Source organism: Mus musculus, chromosome 16 (genome assembly GCF_000001635.26).
Source record: "Mus musculus strain C57BL/6J chromosome 16, GRCm38.p6 C57BL/6J".
Classification (NCBI taxonomy): Eukaryota; Metazoa; Chordata; class Mammalia; order Rodentia; family Muridae; genus Mus; species Mus musculus.
Window position 1 is genome coordinate 39,492,956 of NC_000082.6, and position 16,587 is coordinate 39,509,542.

General features: G+C 39.2%; 1 long non-coding RNA gene across 2 annotated transcripts in view; it reads left to right on the forward strand.

Moving 5' to 3' along the window:
* Gm36903 overlaps nt 1–15,852 on the forward strand; it is a 62,059-nt gene extending 46,207 nt beyond the window's left edge. Inside the window, exons 4-5 of one of the 2 annotated variants that reach the window (XR_876084.2) lie at nt 13,560–13,647; nt 15,326–15,852. This is a non-coding gene — a long non-coding RNA (predicted gene, 36903). Of the gene's footprint in view, nt 1–13,559; nt 14,232–15,325 lie in introns of those variants that run through there. The other variant, XR_384854.2, reaches the window with a different exon arrangement.
* Nucleotides 15,853–16,587: the final 735 nt, after the last annotated feature.

Here is a 16,587-nt window from a genome sequence, read left to right on the forward strand (position 1 = left end):
GCCATCAACTCGAGGATATTGAAAAGGTGGGGTATGTGTAGGATGGAATGGTGCCATTGGGAACTGAGAGTAATGACTCCATACACTGATACAGATGAATTAATAGAAAGAAGGTAGTTGCAATGCCCTGTCATTGAAGATGAATAGTTTTGAAAGGAAGCTTACTACCTGCCTGCGCAGGCTGACTCTCTTCACTAGGCCTTTGGTTCCAAAGTGTTTCTAGTCTATACTGACAGTTACTAGCTATGGAACTTCAGGCAACATTCTGTGACTCAGATTTATGCTGTTACTACTTGTCATTGTAATCATCACTAGAGTCCAATTTTGCAGGCAAGTCCTTCAAATGTAGATAGCAAAATGATTGTCAAAAGTCCTAAAAGTGTTGAAAACATGAGTTCTTAAACTTGAATGGACTGAAGCATCCTCTGGGAAGCAGAAAAGGTGCAAAACCTTGACAATAACCTTGGAGACTTTGACTAAATTGGCATGTGATAAAAATACAGATGATCCTTCCACTCCACTCGAGCCCCGGGCTATCTTGCCAGCAAAGTCGCCTGACACCCGCAAGGGCCCACACAGGATTCCACAAGGGATCCTAAGACCTCTAGTGAGTGGAACACAACTTCTGCCAGGAGTCCGGTTCGAACACCAGATATCTGGGTACCTTCCCTGCAAGAAGAGAACTTTCCTGCAGAGAATACTCTACCCACTGAAACTAAGGAGAGTGCTACCCTCCCAGGTCTGCTTATAGAGGCTAACAGAGTCACCTGAAGAACAAGCTCTTAACAGAGACAACTAAAACAGCTAGCTTCAGAGATTACCAGATGGCGAAAGGCAAACGTAAGAATCCTACTAACAGAAATCGAGACCACTCACCATCATCAGAACGCAGCACTCCCACCCAACCTAGTCCTGGGCACCCCAACACAACCGAAAATCTAGACCCAGATTTAAAAACATTTCTCATGATGATGATAGAGGACATCAAGAAGGACTTTCATAAGTCACTTAAAGAATTACAGGAGAGCACTGCTAAAGAGTTACAGGCCCTTAAAGAAAAGCAGGAAAACACAGCCAAACAGGTAGAAGTCCTTAAAGAAAAACAGGAAAACACATCCAAACAAGTAATGGAAATGAACAAAACCATAATAGAACTAAAAAGGGAAGTAGACACAGTAAAGAAAACCCAAAGCGAGGCAACGCTGGAGATAGAAACCCTAGTAAAGAGATCTGGAACCATAGATGCGAGCATCAGCAACAGAATACAAGAAATGGAAGAGAGAATCTCAGGTGCAGAAGATTCCATAGAGAACATCGACACAACAGTCAAAGAAAATACAAAATGCAAAAGGATCCTAACTCAAAACATCCAGGAAATCCAGGACACAATGAGAAGACCAAACCTACAGATAATAGGAATTGATGAGAATGAAGATTTTCAACTTAAAGGGCCAGCTAATAACTTCAACAAAATAATAGAAGAAAACTTCTCAAACATAAAGAAAGAGATGCCCATGATCATACAAGAAGCCTACAGAACTCCAAATAGACTGGACCAGAAAAGAAATTCCTCCCGACACATAATAATCAGAACAACAAATGCACTAAATAAAGATAGAATATGAAAAGCAGTAAGGGAGAAAGGTCAAGTAACATATAAAGGAAGGCCTATCAGAATTACACCAGACTTTTCACCAGAGACTATGAAAGCCAGAAGAGCCTGGACAGATGTTATACAGACACTAAGAGAACACAAATGCCAGCCCAGGCTAATATACCCGGCCAAACTCTCAATTACCATAGATGGAGAAACCAAAGTATTCCACGACAAATCCAAATTCACACAATATCTTTCCACGAATCCAGCCCTTCAAAGGATAATAACAGAAAAGAAGCAATACAAGGACGGAAATCAGGCCCTAGAACAAGCAAGAAAGTAATCCCTCAACAAACCAAAAAGAAGACAGCCACAAGAACAGAATGCCAACTCTAACAACAAAAATAAAAGGAAACAACAATTACTTTTCCTTAATATCTCTTAATATCAATGGACTCAATTCCCCAATAAAAAGACATAGACTAACAGACTGGCTACACAAACAGGACCCAACATTCTGCTGCTTACAGGAAACCCATCTCAGGGAAAAAGACAGACACTACTTCAGAGTGAAAGGCTGGAAAACAATTTTCCAAGCAAATGGTCTGAAGAAACAAGCTGGAGTAGCCATTCTAATATCGGATAAAATCGACTTCCAACCCAAAGTTATCAAAAAAGACAAGGAGGGACACTTCATACTCATCAAAGGTAAAATCCTCCAAGAGGAACTCTCAATTCTGAATATCTACGCTCCAAATGCAAGGGCAGCCACATCCATTAAAGACACTTTAGTAAAGCTCAAAGCACACATTGCACCTCACACAATAATAGTGGGAGACTTCAACACACCACTTTCATCAATGGACAGATCGTGGAAACAGAAACTAAACAGGGACACAGTGAAACTAACAGAAGTTATGAAACAAATGGACCTGACAGATATCTACAGAACATTTTATCCTAAAACAAAAGGATATACCTTCTTCTCAGCACCTCACGGGACCTTCTCCAAAATTGACCATATAATTGGTCACAAAACAGGCCTCAACAGATACAAAAATATTGAAATTGTCCCATGTATCCTATCAGACCACCATGGCCTAAGACTGATCTTCAATAACAACATAAATAATGGAAAGCCAACATTCACGGGGAAACTGAACAACACTCTTCTCAATGATACCTTGGTCAAGGAAGGAATAAAGAAAGAAATTAAAGACTTTTTAGAGTTTAATGAAAATGAAGCCACAACGTACCCAAATCTTTGGGACACAATGAAAGCATTTCTAAGAGGGAAACTCATAGCTCTGAGTGCCTCCAAGAAGAAACGGGAGAGAGCACATACTAGCAGCTTGACAACACATTTAAAAGCTCTAGAAAAAAGGAAGCAAATTCACCCAAGAGGAGTAGACGGCAGGAAATAATCAAACTCAGGGGTGAAATCAACCAAGTGGAAACAAGAAGAACTATTCAAAGAATTAACCAAAGGAGGAGTTGGTTCTTTGAGAAAATCAACAAGATAAATAAACCCTTAGCTAGACTCACTAAAGGGCACAGGGACAAAATCCTAATTAACAAAATCAGAAATGAAAAGGGAGACATAACAACAGATCCTGAAGAAATCCAAAACACCATCAGATCCTTCTACAAAAGGTTATACTCAACAAAACTGGAAAACCTGGACGAAATGGACAAATTTCTGGACAGATACCAGGTACCAAAGTTGAATCAGGATCAAGTTGACCATCTAAACAGTCCCATATCACCTAAAGATATAGAAGCAGTTATTAATAGTCTCCAGGCCAAAAAAAGCGCTGGACCAGACGGGTTTAGTGCAGAGTTCTATCAGACCTTCAAAGAAGATCTAATTCCAGTTCTGCACAAACTATTTCACAAAATAGAAGTAGAAGGTACTCTACCCAACTCATTTTATGAAGCCACTATTACTCTGATACCTAAATCACAGAAAGACCCAACAAAGATAGAGAACATCAGACCAATTTCTCTTATGAATATCGATGCAAAAATTCTCAATAAAATTCTTGCTAACCGAATCCAAGAACACATTAAAGCAATCATCCATCCTCACCAAGTAGGTTTTATTCCAGGAATGCAGGGATGGTTTAATATACGAAAATCCATCAATGTAATCCATTATATAAACAAACTCAAAGACAAAAACCACATGATCATCTCATTAGATGCAGAAAAAGCATTTGACAAGATTCAACACCCATTCATGATAAAAGTTTTGGAAAGATCAGGAATTCAAGGCCCAGACCTAAACATGATAAAAGCAATCTACAGCAAACCAGTAGCCAACATCAAAGTAAATGGAGAGAAGCTGGAAGCAATCCCACTAAAATCAGGGACTAGACAAGGCTGCCCACTTTCTCCCTACCTTTTCACCATAGTACTTGAAGTATTAGCCAGAGCAATTCGACAACAAAAGGAGATCAAGGGGATACAAATTGGAAAAGAGGAAGTCAAAATATCACTTTTTGCAGATGATATGATAGTATATATAAGTGACCCTAAAAAATTCCACCAGAGAACTCCTAAACCTGATAAACAGCTTCGGTGAAGTAGCTGGATATAAAATAAACTCAAACAAGTCAATGGCCTTTCTCTATATAAAGAATAAACAGGCTGAGAAATAATTAGGGAAACAACACCCTTCTCAATAGTCACAAATAATATAAAATATCTTGGCGTGACTCAACAAAGGAGGTGAAAGATCTGTATGATAAAAACTTCAAATCTCTGAAGAAAGAAATTAAAGAAGATCTCAGAAGATGGAAAGATCTCCCATGCTCATGGATTGGCAGGATCAACATTGTAAAAATGGCTATCTTGCCAAAAGCAATCTACAGATTCAATGCAATCCCCATCAAAATTCCAACTCAATTCTTCATCGAATTAGAAGGAGCAATTTGCAAATTCATCTGGAATAACAAAAAACCTAGGATTGCAAAAAGTCTTCTCAAGGATAAAAGAACCTCTGGTGGAATCATCATGCCTGACATAAAGCTTTACTACAGAGCAATTGTGATAAAAACTGCATGGTACTGGTATAGAGACAGACAAGTAGACCAATGGAATAGAATTGAAGACCCAGAAATGAACCCACACACCTATGGTCACTTGATATTTGACAAGGGAGCTAAAACCATCCAGTGGAAGAAAGACAGCATTTTCAACAATTGGTGCTGGCACAACTGGTTGTTATCATGTAGAAGAATGCGAATTGATCCATACTTATCTCCTTGTACTAAGGTCAATTCTAAGTGGATCAAGGAACTTCACATAAAATCAGAGACACTGAAACTTATAGAGGAGAAAGTGGGGAAAAGCCTTGAAGATATGGGCACAGGGGAAAAATTCCTGAACAGAACAGCAATGGCTTGTGCTGTAAGATCCAGAATTGACAAATGGGACCTAATGAAACTCCAAAGTTTCTGCAAGGCAAAAGACACTGTCAATAAGACAAAAAGACCACCAACAGATTGGGAAAGTATCTTTACCTATCCTAAATCAGATAGGGGACTAATATCCAACATATATAAAGAACTCAAGGAGGTGGACTTCAGAAAATCGAATAACCCCATTAAAAAATGGGGCTCAGAACTGAACAAAGAATTCTCACCTGAGGAATACCGAATGGCAGAGAAGCACCTGAAAAAATGTTCAACATCCTTAATCATCAGGGAAATGCAAATCAAAACAACCCTGAGATTCCACCTCACACCAGTCAGAATGGCTAAGATAAAAAATTCAGGTGACAGCAGATGCTGGCATGGATGTGGAGAAAGAGGAACACTTCTCTATTGTTGGTGGGATTGCAGGCTTGTACAACCACTCTGGAAATCAGTCTGGCGGTTCCTCAGAAAATTGGACATAGTACTACTGGAGGATCCAGCAATACCTCTCCTGGGCATATATCCAGAAGATGCCCCAACTGGTAAGAAGGACACATGCTCCACTATCTTCATAGCAGCCTTATTTATAATAGCCAGAAGCTGGAAAGAACCCAGATGCCCCTCAACAGAGGAATGGATACAGAAAATGTGGTACATCTACACAATGGAGTACTACTCAGCTATTAAAAAGAATGAATTTATGAAATTCCTAGCCAAATGGATGGACCTGGAGGGCATCATCCTGAGTGAGGTAACACATTCACAAAGGAACTCACACAATATGTACTCACTGATAAGTGGATATTAGCCCCAAACCTAGGATTCCCAATATATAAGATACAATTTGCTAAACACATGAAACTCAAGAAGAATGAAGACTGAAGTGTGGACACTATGCCCCTCCTTAGAATTGGGAACAAAACACCCATGGAAGGAGTTACAGAGACAAAGTTTGGAGCTGAGACGAAAGGATGGACCATGTAGAGACTGCCATATCCAGGGATCCACCCCATAATCAGCATCCAAACGCTGACACTAGCAAGATTTTATTGAAAGGACCCAGATGTAGCTGTCTCTTGTGAGACTATGCAGGGGCCTAGCAAACACAGAAGTGGATGCTCACAGTCAGCTAATGGATGGATCACAGGGCTCCCAATGGAGGAGCTAGAGAAAGCACCCAAGGAGCTAAAGGGATCTGCAACCCTATAGGTGGAACAACATTATGAACTAACCAGTACCCCGGAGCTCTTGACTCTAGCTGAATATGTATCAAAAGATGGCCTTGTCGGCCATCACCGGAAAGAGAGGCCCATTAGACATGCAAACTTTATATGTCCCAGTACAGGGGAATGCCAGGGCCACAAAGGGGGAGTGGGTGGGTAGGTGAGTGGGGGTTGGTGGGTATGGGGGACTTTTGGTATAGCATTGGAAATGTAAATGAGCTAAATACCTAATAAAAAATAAATAAAATAAAAAAAATTACAGATGATTAGTGAAAACATTCTATTTGAGTTGAACCTGAGGGGGTATAATGGGAGATGACACAGTGTGTGTTTGTGGTTTTGTGTGTGTGTGTGTGTGTGTGTGTGTGTGTGTGTGTGTGTGTGAGAGAGAGAGAGAGAGAGAGAGAGAGAGAGAGAGAGAGAGAGAGAGAGAGAGAGATGATGGGTGTGAAGTGCATTCCAGACAAAGATTCTATTCTACCTGTGTCACAGAAGCCAGAGCTGTCACCATCCTCAGTGGGTGACTGCCATGACAGGCATGTTTTGCTATAGTGGTATGCTCTTGGGTCATCATTGTACCAGATATACCATGGTTTAACAGGGGCTTAGTTGGTGACAATCTAGGAGATGCAAACAGTGAGAGGCACGAAGACATATTGACACTGTAGCTCTCTTGGAACAGAACATTTGCACTTGTTTCACATTATTTATTTTTTACCTTAGTGTCATCTACAAAGTGGCATGACCTAGAAAGCATGAGTCACAGGGAATATTTTATGATTATAAGGAGATAGTGAAAAATATGTGAGAGAAAGGACAACTGTGCTCAGAAAAACATTCCTTATGATGTTGTTGTTATTTTTAGATCCTTTACTTAAATATATCATACTGTGTTATAGTGATTGCAACTTCTTAAAGCTTGATCAATATTTCCTTCATTAGACAAGCTATTTCCTCTCCATGATGAGCCTAGCCACAATTATATATGATTATCCTCAGGTAGCCATCACAATTTTCTTATTTAAAAAATTTTGAATAATATCTCAGGTAAATTTTTTTTTTGGCCTAACAGGTTGGTGGTAGGCTAGATGGAAATTGGGTGGTGGTAGGGGTTGTGGAAATGAAGTGGCAAAAGTTTCAGAGGATTACATGAGAAGTCTTTAGAGTTAGAAATAAATATCAAAGGAAATGTACAAGTGTAGATTTTCTTTATCAATCATTGTCTTTCTTTGTAATCTCAATTAATTTGAAAATACCCATCTTTTACCCTGCCAAGACTAGCTTTGGTTGGTGCAGATTATTGGTAGTTGTCATTTCTACATTTGGTGTAGATAGGATTCCTTTTCTCTTCAGAATAGGCTGACAACAAATGTCTCAACTTCCAAGCTGTTATCACTTTGGGGTAACTGTGTCTTTGTTGGAAAAGGAGGATGCTTAATAAAATGTTTCACTGTATCCCAAACATCCATTACATACCATCAATATTCTTCATATAGTGTGACAGTAAAAACACGTCTCTAGAAATTGTCCTGTCTGGACACACATTGCTTTCCACTCTGGGCCACTAACCCAATTGTGCCCTTGAAGACTGACAGCACCCACCTGTCATGTCAAAGCTGAGGCTTATATAGCTCATTACTCTGTTACTTGGTGTTATTTTTCTTTGACCCATGACAAAATTCTTAAGCAAAAAACAAAAAAACAAAACAAAACAACAACAAAACAGTTGTTTGTACTTTCTTAAAATCTTGCCTACAGATATGAGATTAATTGGCCATCCTATCAATTATATAGTTTCCTAACAGTTTTAAGTATATATTATATATGAATTTCATTCATATGGAAGCAAACATAATGCTCATCAAACTTGAAACTTGAAAGATTAGCAAGGCCATGAAGCTGTGTCCTTCATCGTCTCTCTTGCCAACAGTGGGTAACTACTTTCTTTGTATGGATCATTCTTCTGCTTTTAGGTATGTCTTTTTCTTTAATTACTCATTTTATGGGATATTTTCTTTATTTACATTAGGTATGTCTTAATGTTTAACACAGTTAAATTATTTCTTTTCTGCATTTTTCAGCGTATATAGTCTGGAACTAAACAAGTAATTTTTAAATTACAAATAAGTGTAAAGCAAATAATCATTTGCTTTGGCATTCTGGTTTGACTGAAGCTATATTAATGAGGCTTCAGAATGGGAAAATTCTTACTAGGTATGTGGATGTACTTGACTGATAGCTTTTTGGGAATGAGTATTATAGTTCACCTAAGTAAAATACATCTGGCTAAGGCAATTTATGGGAGAACACTAACTGCTTTGGAGGTTGGCTGGTGACAAAGGCTTAATTCTTTTGATTTTATTTTATTTTATTAGATATTGTCTTTATTTACATTTCAAATGTTATCCTGAAAGTTCCCTATATGCTCCCCCACCCTGCTCCCCTACCCATACACTCCCACTTCTTGGCCCTGGTGTTCCCCTGTACTGGGGCATATAAACTTTGCAAGACCAAGGGGCCTCTCATCCCAATGATGGCCAACTAGGCTATCTTCTGATACATATACAGCTAGAGACACGAGCTCCGGGGGGTACTGGTTAGTTAATATTGTTGTTCCACCTATAGGGTTGAAGACCCCTTAAGCTCCTGGGTACTTTCTCTAGCTCCTCCATTGGGGGTGCTGTGTTCCATCCTATAGATGACTGTGAGTATCCAGTTCTGTATTTGCCAGGCACTGGCATAGCCTCACAAGATATCAGGGTCTCTTCAGAAAAATCTTGCTGGCATATGCAATAGTGTCTGGATTTGGTGGCTGATTATGGGATGGATCCCTGGGTAGGGTAGTCTCTGGATAGTCCATCCTTTCATCTTAGCTCCAAACTTTGTCTCTGTAACTCCTTTCATGGGTATTTTGTTCCCTATTCTAAGGAGGAATGAAGTATCCACATGTTGGTCTTCCTTCTTCTTGATTTTCTTGTTTTGCAAATTGTATTTGGGTATTCTAAGTTTCTGGAGGATGCTTAATAAAATGTGAGTGCATATCTAGTGACTTCTTTTGTGATTGGGATACCTCTCTAAGAATGGTATCCTCCAGATACATCCATTTGCCTAAGAATTTCATAAATTGATTGTTTTTAATAGCTGAGTAGTACTCCATTGTGTAAATATACCCCATTTTTTGTATCCATTCCTCTGTTGAGGGGCATCTGGGTTCTTTCCAGCTTTTGGCTATTATAAATAAGGCTGCTATGAACATAGTGGAGCATGTGTCCTTCTTACCTGTTGGGTCATCTTCTGGGTATTCCTCAGGAGAGGTATTGCTGGATCTTCCGGTAGTAACAAAAGCCTACATTGACTCCTCTGTTAGGCTTTGTCCTTTCAAGGCTTTGTCCTTGAGGCTTCTCCTCAAGATTCCAGTTGTAGTACAGTTCCCTTTACATCAACACAACCAGAAGCCCTTTCCTCAGCACAGGATCTGAGTTTCTTCTTTCTCACTGCTTCACTAGATGATAAAGGATCACCCTGGCTTACATTGAGCAGGGATATTATTACCACAGCTCAGCAAGAATTTACCTCTAAGGTTTAGTGCTGAGCTGAGCTCTGTACTATGTCCTTTTTCCACTCCTGTAGTACTTTCTGAATAGTCTCCCTTTGATACTTCTTCCTCTGACCAACTCTTGGTTTCTTTTACTCCTGTTCAAGTTTTAAAGTCTAGTCACAATTGATGGCCACATTCTTAATTAAGGAATTTTAGAGATTACAACAGCTTGGCTTATTGCTTTGAGAAAAAAAAAAGGAAAAGGAAAAGGATTTAATGCAGTATCCAGGCTGTGGGTAGAAAGCTCCACTGAACAAAGCTTAGGGACCTTCTAGGAACTCCTGGAGAAGTCTAGAGGAATTCAATATCACTAAATAATTTGGCATATGGGACTGGGGCAGAAAACACTCTTGTTAGTTCCAGTGTGATAGATTTTTTAGGTAGAGCAGAGCAGCATGCACTGTATGAATAGGCATGAAAGTGGAAGATCTAAACTCTTATCCTAAGAAAACTTTATGTCATAGACTACTCATGCAGACTTGTACTCATCAACCTCCAAATTGTAAGTGTCCATTTCTTTGGTCAGCCACAATGGCTGGCTAATGCTGGTATCAGCTCAATATGAGAGCTTCCATCTGTTTTCTGGCACGAAGTCATATTTGCTCCTTCTAGTGAGTCTGTGCTAATCAAGGGCCAACTCTGCTTGTTGTCAAATTCGACTATTATTTTATTTTCTGTTTTTGTAATTTTTATTAAATAATACCAAATATTTTTATTAAAATACATATAAATATGAAAACAAATGACCATAACATCTAAATTAAATAGTTGGGGAACACACGGCATAGAGAGGCATCACTTGTCAGAGAGTGAATGTAACAAATGTTAGAAGAAAAATATAAATATATATGAAGATTTCATAATTAGGGTGCTTTAAAAACACTTATCATCATGTCCTTTTTTATATTATAGGGGAATAGGGAAAAACTAAAATAGAGAAGAATATATAACTCCTGTGCTTGTTGCTTATGAAGATTTTACCCACAATGAAGATTTTTACCCACAATACTAAAAGTGAATGTTCAGTGTGTTTTTTTCTTTCTCTATGTCAACTAATATATTCCATTTTTTTTTTTTGTAATTTAAGTAATACATATTCATCATTGTTTTAACATTTGTCATTTACAATGACTTTCCCCATTTTGTGGGGTCATACTTAGAGATGCTTGGTACATGAATGGTTTCCAGGGATGGACACAACCGAGACAGTGAGGGAATGAAGAAAGACAGACACATGGACACAGAGACATATAATAAAGTTGGGATTGGGTGGACTAAACCCTCTGTTGGGGAAATCATTGTACCTCAGTAGCTCATTGTGTTTATTGTATAGAATTGAATAGGGAGGTAGAATTATTTGCACAACTGAACAAGAGAGTGAGGTTATTATATGTACTTAAACAAGGAGTCAGGATTTATGGTAGATAGCTGGATCAAGGCTTAGCTTTGTGGGGAACAGTCTTCAGGCTGTAAATACCCAGGGGAAAAGCTATTATGAACATTTTCTGCATACATTATCTTACATCACATAGGGAGTGGAAGGGAAAACATGGCCATTTTCCTTTGAGCCTCACTCTGGAATGAGCAGTTGGGAGGGTCGGATGCTTTGCCATTTCTTCATTTGTCTGAGGCTCTGAGGTCTGTGACATGGTCATGCCCATGTTAACAGTATATATTCACTCATGCCCATGTTAACAGTATATATTCACTCAGAACCTTACGTACTCACAGCTTTCTTCAACTCTCTACACCTAGGCAAAAAACTACAGGCAACTAATGACTGCTGGAAAAAGAAATAACTTGTCTCAGTGATGAGAACTTTTACAGCTTTTTCAATGCATAGTAGTCAGCCTTGAAACAATTTACATGCCACCACAAAAACAAGCAACCCCCCCAAAAAAAAACCCTCAAAAAAACCAAAAAATCAAAACCCAGACTCAGTGAAGCTGCCTGGAGCACTTGCTAATCCAAGAGGACCTCTATTCTCCTACCACCTTTCCTCTACCTTCATTATACTTCAGATGGCAAATGAAGGGAAGGAACAGGAGAGGAGGAGAAAGTGTAGGGAATGTGGGATTCAGGTTCATGTGCAGGGAAGGATAAGATAGATGGCTAGATGATCATGAAAATGAATGGAAATCTGCAACTGATGGGGCGAGTATAGGTGGGGGCCATCTACAAGACAAGACTGAGACCAGGGATAAGGGAGTTGCCTAAGACTCAATGGGGGTGACCTTATCTGTGACTTTGAACCTTAAAGAGGTCATCTTCTATAGCCAGCCAGGAAGCCCTGTGAAACAATAGCAACACCAACCCATCCGAGAAACTTTTGATGCCAAATTTATCCTATCTCCAAGAAATGTAGGCACAGGGGAGGGAGCAGAGACTGAAGGAATGGCCAACTTGAGACCCATCCCGTGGGCAAGCGCCAATTCCTAACATTATTCGTAATACTCTGTTATACTTGCAGACAGAAGCATGTTGTCCTCTGAGAGGCTCTACCCAACAGTTAAATCATACAGTTATACACACCCATAGCCAAACAATGATTGGAACCTGGGGTCTCTTACAGAAGAATAGGAGGATGGATTGTGACCCTGAAGGGAATAGGGACTCCCCAGGAAGACCAACAGAGTCAGCTAACCTGGACCTTTAGGGCTCTCAGTGTATGAAACATCAACCAAAGAATATACACAGGCAAGATCTAGGCTTCCCTGCACATATGTAACAGATGTGTAGCTTGACCTTTATATGGGTCCTGAACAACTGGAGCAGGGCTTATCCCAATGCTGTTGACTGTGGGATATGTTCTTCTAGCTGGGCTGCCTTGTCTGACCTCAGTGGAAGAGGAAGCACCTAGTCTCACAGAAACTTGAAGTGCCAGGGTTGAGGGGCTATCTAGGGTGGAACACCTACTCAGTAGAGAAGGGGAGGCTGGGATGGGGGAAGAATTGCAGGATGAATGACCTGGAGTGGGGAAGTGAGCAGGATGTAAAGTGAGTAATTAAAAAAATTAAATTAAAAGGAAGTTAAAAAATTCAGACTCAGCAGGTTGTATTTATATGTATTTGTGCAAACATATACACATGTATATGTGCATGTACATGTACGTGTATATTTGTATGTATGTATGTATGTATGTATGTATGTATGTATGTATGTATGTATGTGTGTATGTATATGTAACAATAATAAAGAACAAGAGGATATTGCCTTGAGAGTGAGGGGTATCAGAGAGCTTTGAGGGAAGATAGTTGAGAGGATTTGAAGGGATGAAACGGAGGGGGAAGTGATGTAAATTGCACTTTAATTAAAAACTTATTAAACTAAAAACAGATAAATAAGTAGATTACAGTAAAAAGTATGACTTCTCCCAGATAGTTGACTAATACTAGTTTTAATTACAAAATAATAGAGTATGAATCACAGTGTTGATTCTCAATTTTTCCTCACTGAAATTTGATAAGACCGTCGTTTATGTATTACAGTGAAGTCTTCCAGTTTGGGACCCTATCTGACTCTCATATCCTCATGCTTGGCTGATCCTCTGCTTCTGACTTATTCATATTCTGTATGAAAGGGCCTCTTCCTTGTACTGGGACATTAGTAATATTGCAACTGTGTGGGGATCTCCATGATTGCCCTGGTTTGCATATGAAATTGCATTGTTCTTGTTGATTGATTTCTAATTATTTTCTTCTTCTGTTAATGCCTTCTGCAAGAAACCTGCTGCAGCTGCTTATGATGTAGGAACAGCCTGCTTGCTTGTGCCAGGAGCACAATGTCTCCTTTCAGTATTTTTGCCTGCTGGTGAGGTTGTGGTGGCCAATTCCTTTTAATTCTATAAGGGAGAGGAAGTATTGAAATTCCACACTTTGGGAAAAGCGTTATACCCAGAAACAATAGTTTATAGTCCCAAACGGACTCCTCATGACAAGAACATCAGAGCCATAAAACAAAGATGTCAAAACAAACAAAAATCCCTATACTTAGAGTAGATACAGAGATGGATGTCAATAAGCAGGAAAATTAGAATTTCAATGTTACCCTTGGATAGTCAGCATGTTTGAGGTCAGCCTGGGCTACATAAAACCCTGTCTCAACAAAGCAAAACAAATAAAAAATAAAACTAGTTTGCATTTATGAATAACTAGAAAATCAAGAAACAGTTCTGCTGTTTGGAATTAATTTCTTGGCTATAACCATCCCCATGATGTGGTACTTACCAAGTATTATTTTAGAGATATATAGCAGAATGTCAGAAAAGATTTAAGGACTATTAGTGCATAAGGAAACTAACTGGGAGGGAATGGAATTAGAAGGAAATGCCTGTGATGAGTAGGTCTGCTCTTACCAGACACCCCACTACATCAGATATGGAATTTCATAGGTACATACTCAAGGAAAAGAGAGTCCTCCATGGAAATTACAAATGATAAAATATAATGTACACATTCCATTGATCTGGAGTAGAAGATAGTGCAGGGATTATTTGGGAGTGGAGGGAACTTGGAATTGGGTTTACATAAAAAAAAAAAAACCTTTCTATCCTTAGCCATCACTGGAAATGAGAGATAATCCTTCAATGTCTAAAAACTTCTGCCCTGATTTGGGTAAATTACATTAAGTAGAAAAATGGAAAAGACAGACTGACTCAGGAATAAAAGAGTCTGGGAATGGAATAGATCCCAGTCAACAACCCAGTGGTCAGCATTGCTATTGCCAGTATTACCACCAACACCACTGCCACTAACCCCCCACCCCCCACCTGCATACTACCACTACCACCACCACCACACTACCCCCCAACTACTACCACTACTACTACTACTACTACTACTACTACTACTACTACTACTACTACCACTACTACTACTACTACTACTACTACTACTACTACTACTACTACTACTACTACTACTACTAGAATATCATTGTTATTGTGCTTTCTCTTAGTGCTTTCAAGGCTATCATTTTCTGAAGACTAGTTTGCCAGTCTCATACTGTTCTTATACAATTATTTTTCCTGTTAATACTTAAAGTGATTATGAGATAGTGTTTGACCCAGATAATGATGCCCTGTCCAATTTTGGTGATGTGGGTTCAACTTTATTATAAATGAAAGAAGTCAAGGAACCTTAATTTCCCATTTCATATTTCAATGACAGCAAATTGCAGTATGGTGAGACACACATTTAAAATGAAGAGTCTTTGATGGTGGTCACAAAATTCCTGAATTTTCACCTTAGTGCTAAACCAAAGAAGGGGGTAGTAGGATATAGGTTATCTCGTGATGCAAGGATTTTCTTTGCTCTATAGACCATGAAGTTAATTAAATAGCTTGGGTAGAGATGAATGTGAGCTAGCCCCACGATCTCAGTCAATGGCACACATGTTTTGAGTTATTTCTAGAAATGTATTTCTCTTGACTGTGATTCAGTGACTGAGGAAGATTGACCTTTTATGTCTTATGTTTATATTTCTATAGCTCCGGGCAGACAGATTCTAATGTCTGCTTTCAGCTTGGCAGTCTCCTGAACTTTAAAGTGTCTGCTCCCGTTATCCAATGCAATCATTTTATGCCATGACTGGCAATGGCACCAACATTTTCACCTCTTGGACATCTATATTTACAAAAAGTGGCTTTATGTGCCCACTCTCATAGAAACTGCTGTCTACATGGAAATGGAAGTACATGCTTAGTCCAATCAGTCCTTCTGAAAACATTTCTCTATAGGATTTAAGAACAACTATAGGATAAATGCAAGGTGGAGCTCACCTTCCATCTTCACAAGAGGCAACATTACATATTATTTATTTTGGTTTCCCTTGCTCTCATTATCCTTGAGAGAAAATTCTAATGTGTGTAAAATAGAATGCTGGCTTACTATGAACTTCAGCACACTGCCTTTGTTTTGTTTGTATTTAGAGCAGGGTTTGACAATAGAAATAACCCCCTTAAAAGATGGGGCTCAGAGCTGAACAAAGAATTCTCACCCGAGGAATACCGAAAGGCTGAGAAACACCTGAAAAAATGTTCAACATCCTTAATCATCAGAGAAATGCAAATCAAAACAACCCTGAGATTCCATCTCACCCCAGTCAGAATGGCTAAGATCAAAAATTCAGGTGACAGCAGATGCTGGCAAGGATGTGGAGAAAGAGGAACACTCCTCCATTGTTGGTGGGATTGCAAGCTTGTACAACCACTCTGGAAATCAGTCTGGCGGTTCCTCAGAAAATTGGACATAGTACTACCAGAGGATCCCGCAATACCTCTCCTGGGCATATATCCAGAAGCTGTCCCTACCAGTAAGAAGGACACATGCTCCACTATGTTCATAGCAGCCTTATTTATAATAGCCAGAAGCTGGAAAGAACCCAGATGCCCCTCAACAGAGGAATGGATACAAAAAATGTGGTACATTTACACAATGGAGTACTACTCAGCTATTAAAGAGAATGAATTTATGAAATTCCTAGGCAAATGGTTGGACCTGGAGGGCATCATGCTGAGTGAGGTAACCCAATCACAAAAGAACTCAAATGAAATGTACTCACTGATAAGTGGATATTAGCCCAGAAACTTAGTATAGCGAGATATAAGGTACAATGTGCAAAACACATGAAACTGAAGAAGAACGAAGACCAAAGTGTGGACACTTTGCTCCTTTTTAGAATTGGAAACAATCACCCATGGAAGGAGTTACAGAGATAAAGTTTGGAGCTGAGACAAAAGTTTGGACCATT